Consider the following 19,534-nt stretch of genomic DNA (forward strand, 5'->3'; position numbering starts at 1 on the left):
TGAGAAGGTTTCCCTGCATAGACACGTACCAAGAGGCACCCGGGAGCCAAAGACACTGATTAATGGTACCAAGAAGGTCTGTGGTAGGGGAGCAGCATCTGAGCAGTGCTGGGGAGGGATTACCAGGAGATTTAGCAGTTCAGGTGGATTAAGGGTGATTTTTCAGTTGTCTGCTATGGGTCTCCACAGGAAAAAAAAAAATTAAAAAAAATTAAAAATGGCCAGGGACTGAAAATCCTTTAGCATGAGGAGACAAAAACATGGTCATTCCCTTTGGGCATTCAAATGTTGGTCCAGGGACCTAATGGGCGGATGCACAGTTGGTTTGAGGAATGGGTGAGACAGAATTTACCTCCAGCTCCTCCCCTGTAGCACGTGCAGCTCCCATCGGCTCCCCAAGTCCCTCCAGGCCCAGTGGCTCAGCTATAGCCACCGTGCAGGCAGGACCCCCGTGTCTGGGGGGCTGCAAAGACAAGTCGGAGCTCTTCACACATGAGATAACACCCCAAACCAGAGAGAGGAGGATTGGGTCTTACCAGACGCTGGCCGCACCCTCACAAAGCATCCTTTGGAAAGGCTGAGCTGCACGCCAGAGCCAGCCCGCCTGCAGCTGATTCCAGGTCTCCAGCTGCACACGTAGGTTGCCAGAAGAAAGCAGATCTGGGCAGTGACCCCCCGCATGCACAGCATCTATTTTTCCCAAGAATTTTCGATGTTTTGCCTGCCACCGTCAATCTGACCCAAGCTCCCCAACCCAGGCAGGGCCCCGTTTGCGCGCTCCCTCCTGAGGACCACGCTTGGACCTGGCAGCAGCGTGGAAGGAGGCTCAGCTGGTTCCCATCCCCGTCCTCCCAGCAGCTGCCCCCAATGAGCTCCAGATGCAGGACTGGGTGTGCAAGGGCGCGAGGCGCTGCGCTGGAGGGAGAAGGCGGAGGCAGCTGAGGCTGCTGCTTTTATCTCCTTCGCTTTGTTTATGAAAAGAGAATTAGCGCGTGGTTGCCAACAATTTACTCTGGCAAGGGCGCTCCTCCAGAAATACTTGTACTGTTGTCACAGCGAGCGGACATGGCTCCTCTTCCATCAACTTTCTCACTGCCAGCCGGGGCTGCTGAGACCCGAGTCCCAAGAGTGGCCACTAATTGCTGGGGAAGCCGCCACTTGAGCCCACCCCAGCCTCTCACAGGGGGTCCGGGCGGGTGGGTGGCCAAGCAGCCAAGAGCAGTTGCAAGGAGAGTAAAGCTCCCTCTGCTCAAACACCTTCCCAGAGGTTTCTCTTCCTCGGACACAGGGGTTCAGCCAGCTCTGCCTTTGGGGTACCCCAAAAGCTGTAGCATCCCATGAGTCACATCCCGACAGGGATGCAAAGCCCTGCAAATCCTCTGGGCAGGGAAGGTGGATGTAAAATGAACATGCAGGCTTTTCCCTAATAACCTGCGCGATAAAACTCAAGAAGGCACCACTGTGGCAGCCTTGGGGAATAAAGCTTCAAGTTCTGGTATTTTAGAACAAAACTTCACGCTCCAAGTGCTTTGAGTGATGCAGGAGGCAGGCGACAACCAGTGCCCGGAGGCCGCAGCCCGTGCCCTTGGACCTGTGCTGCTCATGGACCTCATGCTTCCAGAGAGCTCTGCTGGATTTGGGGCAGGGTGGGGGTGCAAATTCTGGAAGAAGCTGAAGCCCCACTTCCCAGCAAGATGAGGTCGGCGTGTTTTTCCTCCCAGCACTGCCTAGGCCTGCTGATAGATAACTGGATTAAGAGCGAGCCAGCATCTGCTCAGGGTTAATTACATTTAAGAGGCCAACTTAGAATTATTTCTGCCTTCTTTTTGGTGCCTGTGTTGGGTCTGAGTGATGGAAATGTCCTGGATGCACCAGCAGCCCCTCTGCGCGGTGTCAAACATTGGCCAGGCAAAGGCAGCCCCATGTTAGACTTTGGCAGGAGCCTCCCAGCTCTACAGCTGGTGTGAGCATCCTCCTGTGCCTCCCAAGCTGGACCACCGAGCTGTTTGCCCGCATCACAGTTTATTGCCCTCCCCAGGGAAGGTGGCGTGGGCTGAGGTAGCCCATGGGGGATGCCCCGCAGCCCTGCCAGCCACCACTGCGCCTCCTTCTACGCCACTAAGGGTTTGCAGGAGGAATTCCTCTTCATCCACACGCTCATCCTACTGATGTTTCGGATGGTTTTGGTGTGCTCTAAAGATGCTGCCAGTGCTTTACAGGCTCGTCTGGGCGCTGCTGTTTTACAGAATAAAAAGAAATCACACCTGGACTGAGGGCACATGACAGGAGCTTCCAGCCAGGGCAGAGGGCTGTGCACACCACAACGTTTGCCCCAGGCTCCTGCTGCCATTTCCTTTCCACTAGCTTGAAAACCCAGCGGTGGTCAGAGGAAGATTGTGAGGTTTCCTTCAGATGTCCCAGCACTTCCCACATGTCTGTGGGAGCACGGTACGGGGCTAGAGGGGGGTGGTCAGGACTGTGCTTTAGGGGAGAGATTGGTGAAGGACAGCACCAATACCTGGGGGCTGGATGATCCTCATGACAGCGCCTCGGTGGACAAACCGCAGCCCTCTGCCCTTCCACGGCAGCACAGCCCCAGCGATGCCCAGATGCTGCTGGAGCTGGAAGTAGAAGACCTACCCGTGGTCCCCCTCCTCCAGCCAATGCTCAGCTCTCACCACCAGAAAGGTCTTCCAGTCCCATTTCCTCCAAATTTTCCCCTCCAGAACCCTCCAGCAGCAAAGGCTGGACCAGAGGCAGGGGTTCAGCAGGACTGGGGCTGCTCCCAGCCCAGGCAAAAGACACAGTGACATCCACAAAGTGCAGCCATGAAGAGGGAAGAGGAAGAAAACACAGCTGGGACCAGGCTGGGATGAGGTTTGTGCCCGCAGGGGCTGCTTTGCAGGTGTGCACTGGCAGCTGTGGTCGAGGCACATGTGTGTGCTGCCCACACTGGTGCTGGTTGCGCACGTGTGCCTGTGCGCCCCCAGACCTGACATCTGAAATCCTACCTGTAATGCCTGCAGCTCACCAGAACTGCACCTCCCAGCCCTGCCCCGGCAGCCACCCAAGCCAGCACTGACACGTTTGAGATGTTTTCCTCCTCCAGCGGCTCCAACCGGCCACGTTGCCTTGTGACAGTCCGTCTCCAGCGAAGCCTCCCCACCACACCTCAGCTGCTCTCCCCCGGCTCCTGTTCAGCTTCTGACCACCCGGTATCAATGGGGTGAGCTTTGATTTTGCTGTGTATTTGTTTTCCAGGGGAAAATTCATGAGGTTCTTCACCTGTTAACAAAAAAAAAAAAAAAATAAAAAAAAAAATTAGAGAGATGTAACTGAAGGGTCACCTTGCTGCCAGGCTCCTTAGTTAGAGTTTCAACTGTAGCTGCACCCATGGGTCCGAATTGCCACAGCTGGGTGCTCTTTCCAGAGATGAGATGGTTCCCAGGCGGTTGTTTTGAACCTCTGCCCACCCACAAGTTGTGTCAGGCCAGGTTTTCCCCTCCATTCACACCACCAAGGCGGCAGCAAAGGTTTAACTCCAAGCCAGGGAGGCCTCCGTGTCCCTCACGATGCTCTGCCACGGGCCCTGCCGCTGAGGGCTCGCCCCAGGTCAGCCTCTGGCAGTCCCAGCACAACAGGTCCTGCTTACGCCAGCACTGGCCACACGGATGTTTAACTTTCCCGACTTCCCTGCACTTTCTGAAAAAATGAGCTGTCCTGGCAGCCGGGGGACACTGGCCCTGCAAGAGGAGAGCCAGGCTGGATCTGGGCACTGGACACCTCAACCGGCAGTGGAAACACATGCATGTCGTTTCCCAGTGCACAGAAACACCCTTCAGGGCCGTCCTCTTCACAGAGACATTTTTCCCTTACTTCATCAATCCAAATATTAAGGATTTTTATTTCCCGCCCCTTCAGCTGCAAGCCCTTTTCCATAAGGCTGCTGCAGCACTGCTGGGAATGAGCTGGGCCAGGAGCTCCCCCCATCCCCAGGAGGCCAGGCCAATTTTTTTACTCACTCTTATTCACTACGACTCTGCCAAGAAGGTGCTCAGTATTTTATAAGCCTCACAGGAGTCCGTCTGCCCAGAGATATGATTCAGGACAGCTTCTTGCACAGGCTGGCATAAACCCAAACTTTTCTGATTTAAGCCTATCTGTTTGGAAAAAGGATTAAGCAGAAATAAGCAGCTGTTTTGCAGAATAACAATGAGAGTGAAGGATCTGTGCTCTTGCTTGGCTCAGTGAGAGCTTCGGGGGAAGATGGGTCCTAAATCACAGGAGGAGAGTCCATCCTGCTGCAAAGCCCTTCCCCAGCACCGGGGATGCTGAGGCAGCCGTGGCAGGGAGGCATTGAGGTGGGTTGGTTTGGTTCCCCCTGCTCCAAGTGAATTTTAGGGGAATTATTGTGCAACCCTTTAAAAAAAAAAAACAAAACCCAACAAAAAACAGCCACCACTAACGCATGGTTTTTATCCTGGGGAGGAGGATCCCTTCTCCCTAGTACAGAGGAGGGTTGAAAGAGCAGAGCCAGTTTCTCCACGATGCTGTGGGAAGGGACCTTCCACTCTGAGCAAAGAGCAGCTCCGTGCCAGGTGGGTGCTCAGACACGCACAGACACCATCAGGGCAAGATGGGCTCCTTCGTGTCAGCTCAGCAAGGGCAATGGCTGCAGCTTTCCTGAGCTCAGAGCAGGGTTTTGCTAAACCTCATCACCCCAACAGGCCAAGGGTGTGAACAGCGTTAAACTTAGCGACGTGATGTTAAACTGCAAGGGTTTGCCTGTGCATCTGCATCTGGGGAGCAACTCCAAAGGGGGTTCCTGCAGCCCCAGGAGCTGAATTTATGCTGCCTGATGGGACCCGGGGTGCTTTTTGCTTCGGCTATTCCTGAATAAACCAACAGTGGAGCACCATGAAACCACAAAGAAGTCATTACTGCAGAAACTGGAAAATGCCACTTACTCCCCACTGAGAATGAACGGGCACAAAGACCTGGGCAATGGAAAAGCAGCAGCTTTCTTTTAACTTGATCGTGCCTCGGTCTGCTCTGTACCGCTACCAGGAAAAGCTCACACCAATGCCAGACCGTCTCCTGTACGTACATCTGCAGTATTTGAAGGCTGCAGCGAGGCAGAGCTGAGAATAAAAACTCTTTGGAAGGGGAAAATGTATTTTCAGATTGTCAGCTGCACTCACTCAAAGTCAGTTATAACCTCACTCCACATGTGGTGGCGTTTTAATGAATTCCCCCTTCCTCCCGGGACCACGCTGTAACCTAATTCACACCAGCAAAGGGTGTTTCTAACTCTGCGCCCGCCAGCTCCCCGGGCGCTCCCGCCTGACGTCAGCGGCAGCAGAGTTGAGGTCCCAACACCATCCCAGGACTGAATCCGCGCAGCCTCTGCTGCCGTTTGCGCTCCCAAAATGGGGCCAAGATACTTCTCCTGCTGGCACCCACCCCTGCTGGGGATGGGCCATGCAGACTCAGGCCCTCAAGGAGCCCACGTTTACTGGGGCGTAAAAATTTGGGTAACTTGGAGCAGAAGACAGCACATGATGTCTCTCCTTTTCCATTTTTTTCCCCCCTTGAAAATGTCAAAGAATCAAGAGTCACAAACTTCGCAATGTGCCGTTCACAGGGCTGCCATTTGGGGCTGGTTTGGGGTTTTACTCTTCCAGTTTGGAGGATACGGTTATTTTGCAAAATGCGTCACCAGCCCCTAGACAACGATAGTGGTTTACCTCTTAAAAATGCCTTCTGCTTCAATGGCCATGTCTCCAGGGAGCATAAACCAGCACCGAGAGCTCTGCAGGCTGCGGAAACCTCCACGAGTCACATCAGCATCCAGAGGCACTCAAGTCCTTCCAAAGGACCCTCTGCCATATCCCCTTCGCCCCAAATTCATCAGCGGGCTTCTCCGGTAACACGCTCACTCGCATGTCATCAGGAAGGAATTTGTGCTCCGTTTGATAATCGGAGATGAATCAGTACAGCAGCGAAATCCCCAGACCACAAAGAATTTCAGCAGGTCTTTTAAGCCTCCTGCTCTCGTGTGTAAGCTGTCCAAGGACCCGCTCGTTCCCGGGCATCCCCGGCCCCACTCATAAATCAAAGCATTCCAGTCCTGGTTTCCTCTATGCATCCATGAACACTCACAGAGGTTTCTTCCCTAGCAAACTTAATCTGGGCAGTTGTTCAAAAATGTTAATATTACCTGCTCCTTTTATGATATAATGACAGCCTGTGGAGGCATAATTTAGCCCAGACCTGAAGACGTCTGTTTTAAGGTTAAAAAGTCCTCCAAGCTCAACTTTATCCAACAGCAGCAATGAAAAATTAACTTGCCCAGTGTTAATTTTGGTTCTTCTTTTTAATGAAGCCATGCAGGATCAGAGCTGGGGGGGGGGTGGTGTCAGGCTTTGCTTTATCCCAACCTCAGGTATTCAGTGCAAGGTTTAATCTGCTTCGCAGCAGCAGATCCCAACAGGGATTTAAAATGATCTGGTTGCTACTGACTTGATTCTCACTGCCATCACCTGCCCTTGCCCTCATAGAGACCCTCTGTCTCCAGCCTTGCATGCCAGGAGACCCTCATAGGTTGTTCTCAAGGTCATGGTCCAGCCAAGGGCTTGAACAACAGGTTAATCCTGCCAAACCCCATCTGTTTCTACCACTGGCCATGCATCTCCACAAGGTCCTTTAAAATCTGAAATAAAAAGGTCTCCGGGAGGCCAGATCAACGGATGAACACATTAGTGAAGAGGGTATGTAGCTGTGCTGCTGAGATGGTTTCTGTCAGTACCCACCTACCCCAGTGATGTGCCCAGGAGCCCCATCCCCACACAGGTCCTGCTCCCCTGAAACGCCAACCCCACTTCACCCCCCAAAGAACTCAAAATCCACAGTCAGGGCTGGAAATCTTGGCTGGGACTCCCCCGGGGAGCCCCTCGAGATCCCCTGGCAGCAATGGGTCTGAAGGGAAGTGGGAACCAGCCCCACGTGCTGGGGCACACCGAGCACTCCAGGGGCTGACGCAAGTTTTTGGCTTGTTTAACCTGCAATTCTCTGCTCCAGCGGCTCTTTGCAGCCCCCAGGGAGCAGCATCCTCGTGCGCCACCAATGCACGGCAACGTCTGCCACTTCACAGCTCCTTCCCATCACGGTATTTCCAGGGAAGTCCAGTGCTCCCGCACAGGGCTGTTGCAGGGAGAGGATCTGAACCAGGATGCTGCTCTGAAATAAATGCAAGGGGAATAACTCTTTTCTACGGGATGAAAAGGAAATATCCATTAATCCGGCCTGTAGGGGATAGAGACAGGTGTTCATCTGCCGTCGGTGCAGCTGATGGATTTTCCATTAACGTTTCCCCTTTCTCAGGCTGGTCCCAGCACAGCGTGGGATCCATGCTGACTCCAATGCCTCTCTTGCTCAGAGATCCAGAGGCAAGTGTGCCAGAGGGACACGGTGACAACCACGGGGAACAAATGATCCCAATCATCTCTTAACATCCCCTCCCAAAAATCTCATCCAGGCAGCACATCCTTCCCCAGGCTCGTGGTGCTGTTGAGCAGCCAAGGAGGATCTCAGGGGTGCAGGGAGCCACAAGCCCCTCTGGTGCTCGGTGTCCTGCCTGGTGGTGGCAGAAGGGAACCACTCACCATCAAACAAAAAACCCCCCGGTCCCCCAAGACACGGGATCCTGGCGCCCCGTCCACTGCCGGCAGCCTGCCCTGCACAAAATATCTCAGATCTGCATCCAGCACAGCAGGAAAGCTCTCCGGGAGGATATTTCACACCGTCCTACTGTTTTGGATTAGACCCCAGCTGCCTCCTGAGCTGTTTAAATTTACGGGTCTGAGAAGTGAACTTTCCACCCAGGCAGGGGCTTGCCTAGATGCGGGACTGAGCAGAGAGCGCTGGGTTCAACGTCTCTCCAAAACCAGCCAAGGACCCATTAAAGGTTTGATTCCAGCCAGCATCAATCAGAAAATGAGCCTCCAGTCACCAACTGCTCTTCAGTTCACTCTCCTTTGCATCCTGGATGCACCAGGAACACCTCAGAAATGCACACTGCTTGTGAAAAAATGCCTTGCCATGGAAACCAATCCCAAACCGACGTCTACGTACCAGCCTCCCAGGAACCGAGGTGGGGCATCCTTTGCAATCAGTTCTGGCAGGGGAAAAAAAAAAGATTTTTCTGCCTACCAGCAGGGAAATCCGTCAGGAGTCAGTGTTAGAGTGAGAAAACCTCACAGGCTTGCATGGGAACCTGTGGGTCCTGCACACAGACAGAGCGCAAGGGGTTTTCAGCACGTAAGTATTTTCTGTTAGCGACAGGGGAATGAACAAGGATCTTTTCTCCCAGTGTATTAATTTTGGTAAGATGAGGGTTGCTTTCTTTCCCCTCACAGACACTGGCTGCTGGGGGAGTCAGGCTCGCAGAGAAGAGCTGCTGTTGGCACCTCTTTGCAGCACCCTCTGGCTCTCGGCAGGAGCCAGGGAGACCCAGGCTTGGGGACACCCTCAGGTCCCAACGCCGTTTTTCCAACATCACAACAAACCGGCCCATGAAGAGGGAACGGCCTTTCCATCCAAACCTCACCCACCTCTTTAACCAGTTTCTCCATTTCTCCTGATTTCCCCAACAACCTAAGTCAGCGATGTAACCTCTACCTACAAATCCAGCATCATTTTACCCCTACCTGGAGGGCCAACGTCCACAGAAAGACAGGCATGCACTGTCGCTGAGCTCAGCCGGTGACTGAGAAACTGGGGCAGCACCTTGGGGAAAGACATTCGCATCCAGTCCTCGGTGTCAGCGGCAAGACCCCAAAAGCCCCAGCATCCGCCCTGCACCCGCACCACCATGGGCTCCCCTCGCAACATCTTCAACCCAGCGGGACCCCCCTGTAGGTTTTTGGCATGAACGTGAATTTCTAGCACAGTCCAGTTGTCTGAAGGGGAAAATTCCCAGGGAAAGGAGGATGTAGAGAGGCCAAGAACGTACGTAGCTCCAAACCAGGATTAGATTTCTGTGGATGTCAGGAACGGCTTCAGTCGGCACAATTAATGATAACCATCTTGGCTGAGATAGAAACCAAGTGCTGCAGGACTCCCAGCAATATTGGTCTGCTGGAGACCAAGACAAGAGCATCCCCCCACTTTCTCAGCACATGACTTGTCTCCCCCACCATCCCTTGAGGGAAGGTCCCAGTGGGACTCTGGCTCTGTCCCAGCAGAGAAGCTGCTGTGGAGAGCGGAGAGCAGAGTGGGAAGGGTCCAGCTGGGCAGGGGGAGAGGGGATGGGACAAGGGAATATCACATCGTGTGCCTTTCCCTTTGATTTTTTTTTTTTAACCTGGGCAACTCAAAAGTTCAAAGCAAAGAGACAAACGTGCCTCCACGCCCAGGTGATGTCTTCTAGCGGCCTCACTGGAAATCCCATCGTTTCTAGCACAACCTCACAGCTATTCAGTCATTACCCGCTCCCCACTCGTGATGCTTTAGCAGGGAAAGGGGGGCAGCATCCCCCCCACACACCCCACAGCTGCCATGCAGTCACCAACCTCGCCGGCTCCCGCCCTGGGGGAGCAGAGCCAGAGCCGCAGAGCTCCGCAGGCATCTCCCCAAATTGCTCCCAGGTGGGTGCCATGGTTCCAGCAGCCCCCCGGAGCCCTAAGTACTTCCAGGCTGGAGAAGCCCTGGCTGCTGCTTGGCGTCACTCGCACTGGGGAATGGGAGCCAGCGTCTCCCTGCTGCCTCTGCAAGCACACCGCAGATGTCCCAGAGGGAACATTACAGCCTTCAGTTACCCAATTAAAAACGTGTTTGAGGGGATTTGATTACTCAGTTTGACAGAGGGAAGAAAACCCTCCGGGTCCTGGCAGCAGTAAGGATTTATAAGTTGGGGCTTTGCTTCAGGTTGTTTTGCCTGATCATGATATGTAGCAAAGGAAAAAACCAGCAGCAACAAAACAACCAAACCCCCCCCAAAAAAAACAAAAAACCAACCCACAACCCAAACCAAAACCAGGGAGCAATAGTGTCTGCATTCCTCCTGCTTGAATCAGACATCTTTCCTTGCAGCTCCAGTCCCCCCTGGCTCCAGGGACCAGGGAAGGTGACCGGCGGGCAGGACGCACGGGGCAGGTCATCCCTGCCGCCCTGAGCCAAGGACTGTCCCTGGCACCCCGCAGAGCCACGTCCTAAACCAGCCCCACTGTCCCACCCCTATTCCTCGGGCAGGAGGCGATCGGAGGGGTAAATGCTTCCCCACCACTTGCAATCTCCTCCTAGGGATGCGGTGAATGCTTTGTCCCCAGTTTGTAAGGGGCAGAATCTGTTCCCTTTTCTGATCCCGGGTAAGCAGAGGCCTGGCATTAACCCCGCTGTGCGGCCGGGACGCCTGCTCCTCGGGCACCCCCTGGCTCCCTTCCCTTCATCTCCCCGTAAAAGCATCACCCTCAGGTTGGGAAATGAGGGAAGACAAATCTCACAGCCGTCTGCCTTATTGCAGCGTGTGAACAGCATCCAGAAACGCCTCCAGACAAGACCATTACTAACTAGGGATTTGGGATCACGTCTATTTATTGCCACGGCAGCGAGTGGGAGACATGTGGCCACCAAACCCCAGCGAGGGCTCAGAGCAAGCCAGCCCGGAGCTGGGTATCCCCCTTAGGGCTCCGGGAGCATCCTTCTGATCACCCTCCTCACCTGCTCAAGGACAAGATTCCAAGTTAAGCGCACTCCCACCTCCTTCCTCGCTTGCCTTCGCGCGTAGCACCGAAGAGTCTGGTGTTTCTTTTTAAGGCAATATTGAAATGAAAGGAGAAAAGTTCCGAGTTATTTCAAAGGTCTTCGCTTCAAAAACATTCAAAACAAATTTACGCACCAAAGCCATAAATGTTCCCTTTTATTGCACACACAAAATAGCCCTCTGCAATATGATGCCTCTAAATTTATGGTTCTTCCAGAGCTATTAATTCAGCCCAGGTCTTTTCTTCTTTTATATATATATTTTTTTTCCCACCTTAAGTCAAATAATTCATAAATACTTCATGCTGGAGCGTACTTTATGAGCATTATTATGATCTCTTGAATGTGGAAATGCCTGTGAAGTTATTACAATAGTTTTAATACACCACAGACTCCCCAGTGGTACAGATAGGGAGGTATAAAGCAACTTTATCGCACACTGGAGGGAAAAGCTGTCTTGAGAGGCCGTTTATTTGGCCAGATAATCAGGATCCTGTAGCCCCTATACGTCTCTGAATCGAGCCAATGATGATGTTTGGGGTGAGTTTTAATTTGTCCCGCTTCAGCTCGGGAGGGTTACATGCATCACTAGCCAGAGTGAGACACGGCTTTGGTCTACGAGTCTCCATACAATTTTTAGACTCAAACCCAGAAAAAAAAAAAAAAAAGACATAAAAAATGGTCAGAAGTGCAACAGCGGGGCCATCCTTAACACATTTTGAGGAGCAGGTAACACTTGGAGTCTCTAGGTGTGCAGGGAGGCCCTTGTCAGGAGAGCACAGACACATTTTCTGTTATCCTTGATCACATCGCAGGATGGCACACTGCTGAAAGCTAGAAATGAAGAATCGTGGGGCTGTATCCCCCTGGAGATAGAGCTGAGACCCCCTGGTTTCTTGAATGGAAAGAGGCAGAGCACTACAACTATTAAACTACACCTAGATGGAAATAGAAACTCACCAAAATTAAACATTTTTTCCCAGGACTGCTGAGCCATGCAGGACCTTTCCTCGGGATATCTCAAGAAAGGGTCTTTGCACGTACTTCTGGATTCTGCATTTCTCCTCCTCATTCGCCCATGTAAAATGGATCACTGGGGGGCAACCACGGCCCAGAAACTGTAAAGCCAAAAATCAGCGGGAGCATGTTTGAATTCCCCGAGGGGTGCTGTAGGATGACAAGTCCCCCAGCACCCAAAACCAGCTGCCCTGTGACCTTCCCCAAGACCACCCAGAAAGAGCTGCAAAAGAGCCCACGAGTCCTGCCTGCCTCTGAACCACCACCACTCCCCTTTTTGAGAAAAAAAAATCAGCCTTTTTTCTCTTGTAAAGAACTCCTACAGTAATTGCCTTCATATCTCAGAGGTGTCTTACCGCCACAGAGGTGCAAATATTTATCCATACTTGGAATTGCAGAGTGAAGCCTAACTAAGTGTTCCCAGACGCTTCAGCAATTGTTGTTTTTAAGACCTGAACCATAGACACCTGGCTGGAATTAATCAGCAGATGTGAACAGGAGGCAGAGCAAAGCCCTTATTAACCCTTCACACATCAATGTCAAGGTCACAGGGTGTTTGGCTGGGGCAGCCAGTACCTAGATGTCAGCTGTCAACAGCCTGGGAATCCCAAAGCAAGAAATGTCCTCCACTGATCAGGGCATAAACTGGTAGCGAAGTTTATCATGCTCCTGTCACCACTTGAAGACTTGCTGTGCTGAGGTGCTCACTTGCAAATAGCAGCAATAATAAAAGTTTATTACTAGATAATAAAACACAAGAGCAAAGCACGTCCTGTACGAGCTCTGCCTAAAATCAACCGGAGTTTAAGCATCTCTGTAAGGGGAAAGCATTGACTTTGCACCAGGTGGTTTCAAGTAGTTCATCAACAGGTCCCCATCAAGATCAAAAATCCAAGCCCTTCGGAGCACAGATCTAGGAAACACTCACAGCCTCTCGCACTGGCCGATCCCGTGGTAGGCAATCAAGCCACGCTGACCCAAACCTCCAAAAAACAATATACAGCACTAATGACTTCTCCAAAGTCACTGTCCTGGGAGGGTCACGGCCCCGTGACTCCAGGCAGGGTGAATTCCCCGGTACCCCCTATCCAAATGCCTTCACTCCCACCACTTTCTTTCCATGAAGGGATAAAAGTCAAGGAAGCTAAAGACAAACACTGGCACAACATTCCTTCTCCCCTACATGGGGGAAGGAATTGGCCCACAATAAAATACAGCCTGAAATTAGAAGGCAGCTCCTCAATGGCTGTGAAATTGGGTACCGGGACAAGCCCAGCTAAACTTGGCTTAATGCAGAGCTAGAGCAGAGCAAGGTCTCAAGGTAGGACCCACAAACGGCAACTGAAGACGCCTCCTTCATGGTGGAACAGGCTGTGCTGTTACGTCCAGCCGAACCTCCCGGCAGGACACCCACGACGAAGCGCTGCGGAGTTTAAAGCTAACCCATACAAACCCCAGGTGGGGACGTGTTTGGCGTTGACGAACGACATCAGGATGAAAAGAAAGACAACCTCTGCCCCGTTCTGCCAGCCCTGCCCGTTGTGGGACACGTGGTGATGGAGCGCTCGCCTGCTTTGGAGATGGATCCAAGAGCCGGGCAGGTGCAAAGCCTTCCTCGGCAGACAACTGCCAGGTTGCTCACCTCGCAAATCTATCACTTGCACCTTCTTTGGGGTGGGGGATATTTCTAAGCAGATTATAAACCTCTGCATGAATCCCACCCAGTCAATCCATCCGAATCATCTTACATCCTCCCCAAAAGGCCTGAGAGAGATCTGTTTTCTCTGCCGCTGACCCACGACGCCCCTCTGCTGCTAAGCTATTCTGATTGTGGAGCTTAATGCAGAACAAAAAAACAACAAAACCGAAAAAAACCCAACTTATATTTTAAAGCAGAGGAGAACCACCTTCCTGGATTTGTCACTGTCGATATTAGCCCCTTGCCAGCTACAGGAAGTTTCATTCTTGACCCATGTTGGTGTTCATGGCCCATTTGTTTGTTTGCTTCAATTTTCCCTCGGTAACTCCAGGAACTGGCAAACTATAGAGAATGGGTTTGTAGGCTTGCTGAGAACTGTTTCATACAGAGGAGGATTGGGCAGGAAGAGGCTGGGAGGAGGATGAAGGGGACCAGAGGAAGGGGAGAAGCAGAAAAGCAAGGGCACTATGGAGAGAGGGAAGATCAGAGTTTGAGTGCAAGGGAAGATTTGGAGAGAAATTAATGAGAACAAAGGGCTGAGTTGAGACGAGGAAGTGAGTGGGAGGAAGGAAGGGTCAGTCTCAGCCATCCATCTCCCTTGATGCCCCCCGCGCCTGAGCATGATCAGGCCGTTCTTCTCATTCAGTGCTGAGATGGAAGCACCTTGGGCTTCCAGTTCATCTACAGAGCAGGTCTGAAACCAGCCTCACTGGTACACAGCTCAGCCAGCAGCAGAGTCCAGCATCAGCTCCTGGGGAGACAGCTGATGCCAAAACAGCAGAAAATGACCCCATAAAAAAGACCCAAGAGACAAGGTCCTCGCACAGACCAACTCCACCAGGCCATGGGCTCAGGTTCCCTCAGAGCTTCTCTTTAACAGCGACCATAAGAGGGTGCCCAGAGACAGTAAGAACAAGACAAATTATATGATACTACTCCAAGTCCTTTCCCAGTCTCCAGCTGTTTCCAACTCAGAGGAACTCTTGAGCCAGATGTACTCAGCAACCCCTCAGCAATTTCTCCTACATGCAATTGCCCAGACTTGTCTTAAACCCATGTAAAATTTTAGCATCCACAGGCTCCTTTGACAAGGTCACGGAGCAAGATCCCGTGTTGTCTGCTGGTGTTGCTCCCTCGAGTTCTAGCGGACTCCTCTGCCGTCGTGAGGTTGGACAGCATCACATCCTCTGTTCTTCAGACCACGCAACCTCTGAGCAGCTGTCCAGGCCACCAGGCACTGCCTCGCTCTCCAGCTAGGCACTGGGAAATGAACACAGACCACAAGAGCTGGACTCATTCTAGAGAAGCTAAAAAAACCAAGGAGGAACTTCCAAAATCTGCATCCTGCTGCACTTGAACAAAGAAAGTCCCACCCGGCCAAGCAGGTGTGAACGCAGCCAAGGACCAGGATGCTTTGCACCATGGCTACCTCGACACTAAACAATCCGCTCCCCAGGCCAGGGCCAGCCTCAGTTCAGAAAAAAAAAAAAAAAAAAAAAAAAAAAAAGCAGCAGGTTACTGGACAGCACTGTTTACGCCTTTCTGAGTGTTTTTGTACCCAGAGAAGTCAAACAGGCAATCAGAGGAGGGAGGATTTGCTGCTGATCACCAGGGAGGAGGGTGTGGGTGAAATTTTCCTGTTTATGAGATGTAAACAAGCCCTGCAGAGCAGGTCAGGCCACGCGATGCCCTCTTACCCCGAGCCATTTCGTTTGGCATAAACACCAGCCCCCAGGTCAGGGCCATAATCTCTCCCAGATGCTTTTGTCCACGGGCCTGATCTAAGGCTTCAAACCCTGAAGTGGGGGGTGAAATAATTGCCACGCTCTGCCTTCCTTCTCTAGCATCTCCTTTCTACCCCAAAACATAGTTCCCTGGTGCAGGAGGTTGGTTCCTACAGGAGGTGGCCCTGGCTCTCCCACACCCCATCAGGGCCACCGCAGCGAGGGCAGAGCTGCCGTACGGCGCTGCGGGCAGCGAGGCTTCACCCTCAAATAGAGCCTGGCGAGGGAAGGCTGGGGCAGGGGCTGCTGCCCTGGAGAGCTTTTTGGGAGGTAGCCACAAGCCCTCAGCTCGTCAGGGAGTTCAATCCGACCTGTCAGTCAAGGTCTCCATTTCCCAGGCTCCATCCTCATCACAGACAAACTCGTCTCACAAAGCCCAGTCCAACGTGACAAGTGTTTACGCAGGGATAATGAGTTTCTCCATCCCCAAGGGTGTCGTGGATTGCTCAGGCACCGCGTGCGGTTTCCCTTGCCTTGGGCGGGCTGGCAGAGAGCTGCGGCCCTAATTCTGCCCCACTTGCAGGGAGCAGCCCCGCGGGCTTTGGGCTGTGCTGCTTCGCCCAGGGAACCGGCACGGGGCAGGGACCGCGGGTGCCTCTCCGCAGGGGAGGGCTGGTCCGGCTCCTGCGCAAGGACCACGCGCCACCCTCCCAGTCCGGCTCGCTGCAGGCCTGCCCGAGCAGCCACGGGATGTTGCCTTCGTGGTTTAGCCATGTGAACCATCTCCCGAGACAGAAAACCACTGTTTTCTCATTTAAATGCCTTAAACATATCAGGATTCGAGTAGGAAAATGCCAGCCTCTCCCTCAGGCCTCTCTTTATGCTACACCACAAATACCCAGTGCAACCATCTCCACCTCTCCAAGGAGTGCTGGCTCTGCTGGATTCGCCTCCTGAGCCTCTTTGGAGCGGTTGAACAGCTGCAGAAAGCGACGGAGCCTCTCAGCGAAGGGCTGCGACGCTGGGTTTGGGCCATGCATTCCCGACAGCCGTCTCTGCCCACGCAGCGGCTCCTTCCAGCCGGGTCCTCGGGGCCCCGTAACCTGGCAGCCTCCTCAGAGCAGACGTGTGTTACCCCCATCGCACGCAGCCCAGGCCCTGCTCCACCACAGGGTGCTGCTTCCGGATGGGGAACCTGGGGCCAGGGAGGAACCAGCCTCCCCCCTCTCCCCCTGCACGTCCCTGCTGTCGCGGTCAGAGGCTGGTGCGACCTGGGGTGCCAATTCCACCCAAATCCCCAGCAATGTCAGTCAAGACATCAGCTCCATAGAAGAGGAGGAAAAGGTGCTGCCAGTGTGGTCTCATTTGGGAATTGTGATGCCTTTGGTTTCCAGAAATATTTGGGCTCTTACCTCCCTTATCTCTTGGGAGATGTGTAACTTTATCAATGCAGTTGGTGCCCACCCAAATGGATTCTTCCCTCTCCACACTGCTCTCCTAACGCCCTCAGCAGCTCCCAGGATTCGTACCCACTCACACCTCTGGATTTCATGCAAATCTGGGGTTTGCAAGAGCAGGTAGTGGCACCAACGTCCTGGAGGCAGCAGCTAAGAGAAGAGGCAGAGGCTCCCACTGCTGCAGAGCCTGCACGCAACGTGCTCTGGTCCACCACAGGTCCCATCCCACTGAACCAAATCCTTAGCAGTACCTGGTCCCCCCCAACACCTGAAAAGCCCTGAGGCAAAGGGCCGGATCCTACGGGGATGGGCAGAGATCTCAGGGCAGAGGGAGGAGCGTCACGGTACCCCGACGCATTTCACACCGGTGCCCAAACAGGCTTTCACTGGTAATGACTTTCAGCACCACCCACGGCCCAGGAACTGCATCAGTTCCATCAATCAACTCAACATCAATCAATCAGTTCCATCAGCTGGAGAAGAGAAACCTCCCAAGGAGAACTGGAAGGCACTGCAGGAGAGGGTGTGGGGGGTTTCCACGTTTATTCCGCCGTCTCCAGCTCTGCCAAGACCAAGCTGAGCTCGACAGCGCCAAGCGCAGAGTACGGCCGTGCCCGTGTGGAGACTGAGCTGCCCTCCCCACACCCAGGCGAAGGAGAATTTCCCGTCTCCAACAACTAGTGCTCCGCAGGAACGAGTCCCATCCAATCCCACGTTTCAGAGACCTACCGGATCCCAACATTGTCCCTTCTTCCGCAGCTCCTCTTCGTGGATTCCTAGAGCTGAAGCCTAGACCTGTGCAAACAGCTGGTCTAGCCTTTAAATATCAAATTAAAAAAATCAAGAAGAGGAAATTTTTTTCTCTTTAGGTCAACCCAGAATGAAACCTTCCTATTTGTCACAGCAAAACATTATTTTTTTTTCCTTAAGTGGAGACAATGAAAACGTTTTGTTCTCCCCAAAATAAAACGTTTCTCTGTTTTCAAATGCATGTTTGAAGGCACTTGCGGTCCCTCACTTTTTTTAATTAAAGGCAGGCAAATTTCAAATGGAGAATGTTACAGTGTAATAAAAAGCTAAAGCGTTTAATTTCAAGCATATCTTAAACAAAGCCTGCAGTTTTTCATCCCAAAAATACTCCTTTTTTTTTTTTTCACTTCAAACTTTGGTTTAAGTTGTAAATAATTTCAAAGGAACCAAAATAACTTTTATTTTCCCTACAAACAAATGTTTCATCTTAATTTCAGCCAGGCTAGCTTCAAGTGATTGGAGCCAGACTCTTCACAGTGGTGCCCAGTAAATGGACCATAAGTTGAAATACAGGAAGTTCCCTTTAAAAATAAGATTTTTTTTATTTTTTTTTTTTACTGTAAGGGTGGTCAAACGCTGGAGCAGGTTGTGCAGAGCGGTTGTGGAGTCTCCAACCTTGGAAATAATTAAAATGCAACTGGACACAGCCCTGAGCTGTTCTCCAGAGGCGCCTTCCAGCCTCAACCCTCCTCATTACGTGCAATTTTATCACCAACTCGAAAAAGAAGCATCCAGGCCCTGTGGTCTCCTCCCTGGGGATACACCAGCCCCGTTAAACCACCACGAGCTGCAGCATCGCCAGCCCTGCCGAGTCTGAGAGTCACACAGAGCTTCACGGTATTTTTGAACCTCCGGTTCCTGGGATTTTTGCGATTGCGTGTTTAAAATAAAATGCACATCTTACCCTCATAAAGGAAGAGAGAACCTGTAACCTCTGCGTGACCTGTAAGGGGGGAAAAAAAACCAGAAGGCAGGTTTGTACAAGAGAAAACCAGAGGCATTTAAAAGGAGCCGTCCTGTGAGCAGCTAGTCTGAACCAGCTGGATTCCTGCCGACCTTACACCCCCTGCTTGGACCCTCCCGTCTCTGGTGAGGTGTAAATTCCAAAAAAGCTTCTCCCAGAGTTGGGTGCTCAAAATGTCCTGTGCCTATGTGGATTCTCTGGAGTTTAGTAAGAGGTTTAGCTGGTGCTGGAGCATCGCGCTCATTGGGGCACCCATTCCTTTGCTGGCCATCTCATTAGACCTCGATAGCCCCAAAAGCTGGAGCCCACTGTCAGCTCGCGCTGGAACCAGCCACCACCAGCACCAGCAATTGCTGGGCACCATCAGCTGCGTCACCACCGTGCAACGGGCTTAGTAAAAATGCCAGTGACTTTGAGAAAGCTTGGGAAATTCCCGAGCTTGTCAAAAAGGGGTGGAAAGAGCAGCAAACAGTCTATGGATATTTCTCATTTGAGCTTCTTAGAGAGGGTCGGGCTCTGTCGTCACTTCAACCTAAAAACCTCGGATGGGATCAGGAAACAGAAGCGTGAACAGAGAGTATGGAAATCACCGACTCCATTCATCCCCCAGACCTCTCTCTCTGGGATCCTCTGCCGGATGAAAACATTTCAATGTCCTGGCCATTAAGAAAGACAATTAAAAGGCCCCAAATTTCAACAAGACTCCTGGAAACCACACAGACACGCACGCGAACGTGGCGAACGTGCACGCGGCGGCGAGCTCTCGGCTCCAGCAGCCTGTCCCACACAGAGTTTGGGGAGGGTTTGGGTTCAGCTGCCAATAGTCCCACATCCCCAGTTTGCCCAGTGAGCATCTCTTATCGGTTTCCTTTGCAAAGCGCCTTGGTCCAACAGCCGGACCCCTCCAATACCGGCTTTTGTTAAAAGCATCTCAGCCGGTTTTTAAAGAGCCATCAGGCTTCGGCTGGGGTCAAACTTGCCGTTTCGGTTTTCCCCTTGGAGAAAGCCACCGGGACACTCCCCCGCCATCTCCTGGTGCAAAGTGACCTCTACAGCCCTTTCCGTGCATCTCCCGTCGCAGGCAGAAGCGACATTTCCCACA

Source organism: Athene cunicularia (assembly GCF_003259725.1).
Source record: "Athene cunicularia isolate RWA chromosome 28 unlocalized genomic scaffold, athCun1 chr28_part2, whole genome shotgun sequence".
Classification (NCBI taxonomy): Eukaryota; Metazoa; Chordata; class Aves; order Strigiformes; family Strigidae; genus Athene; species Athene cunicularia.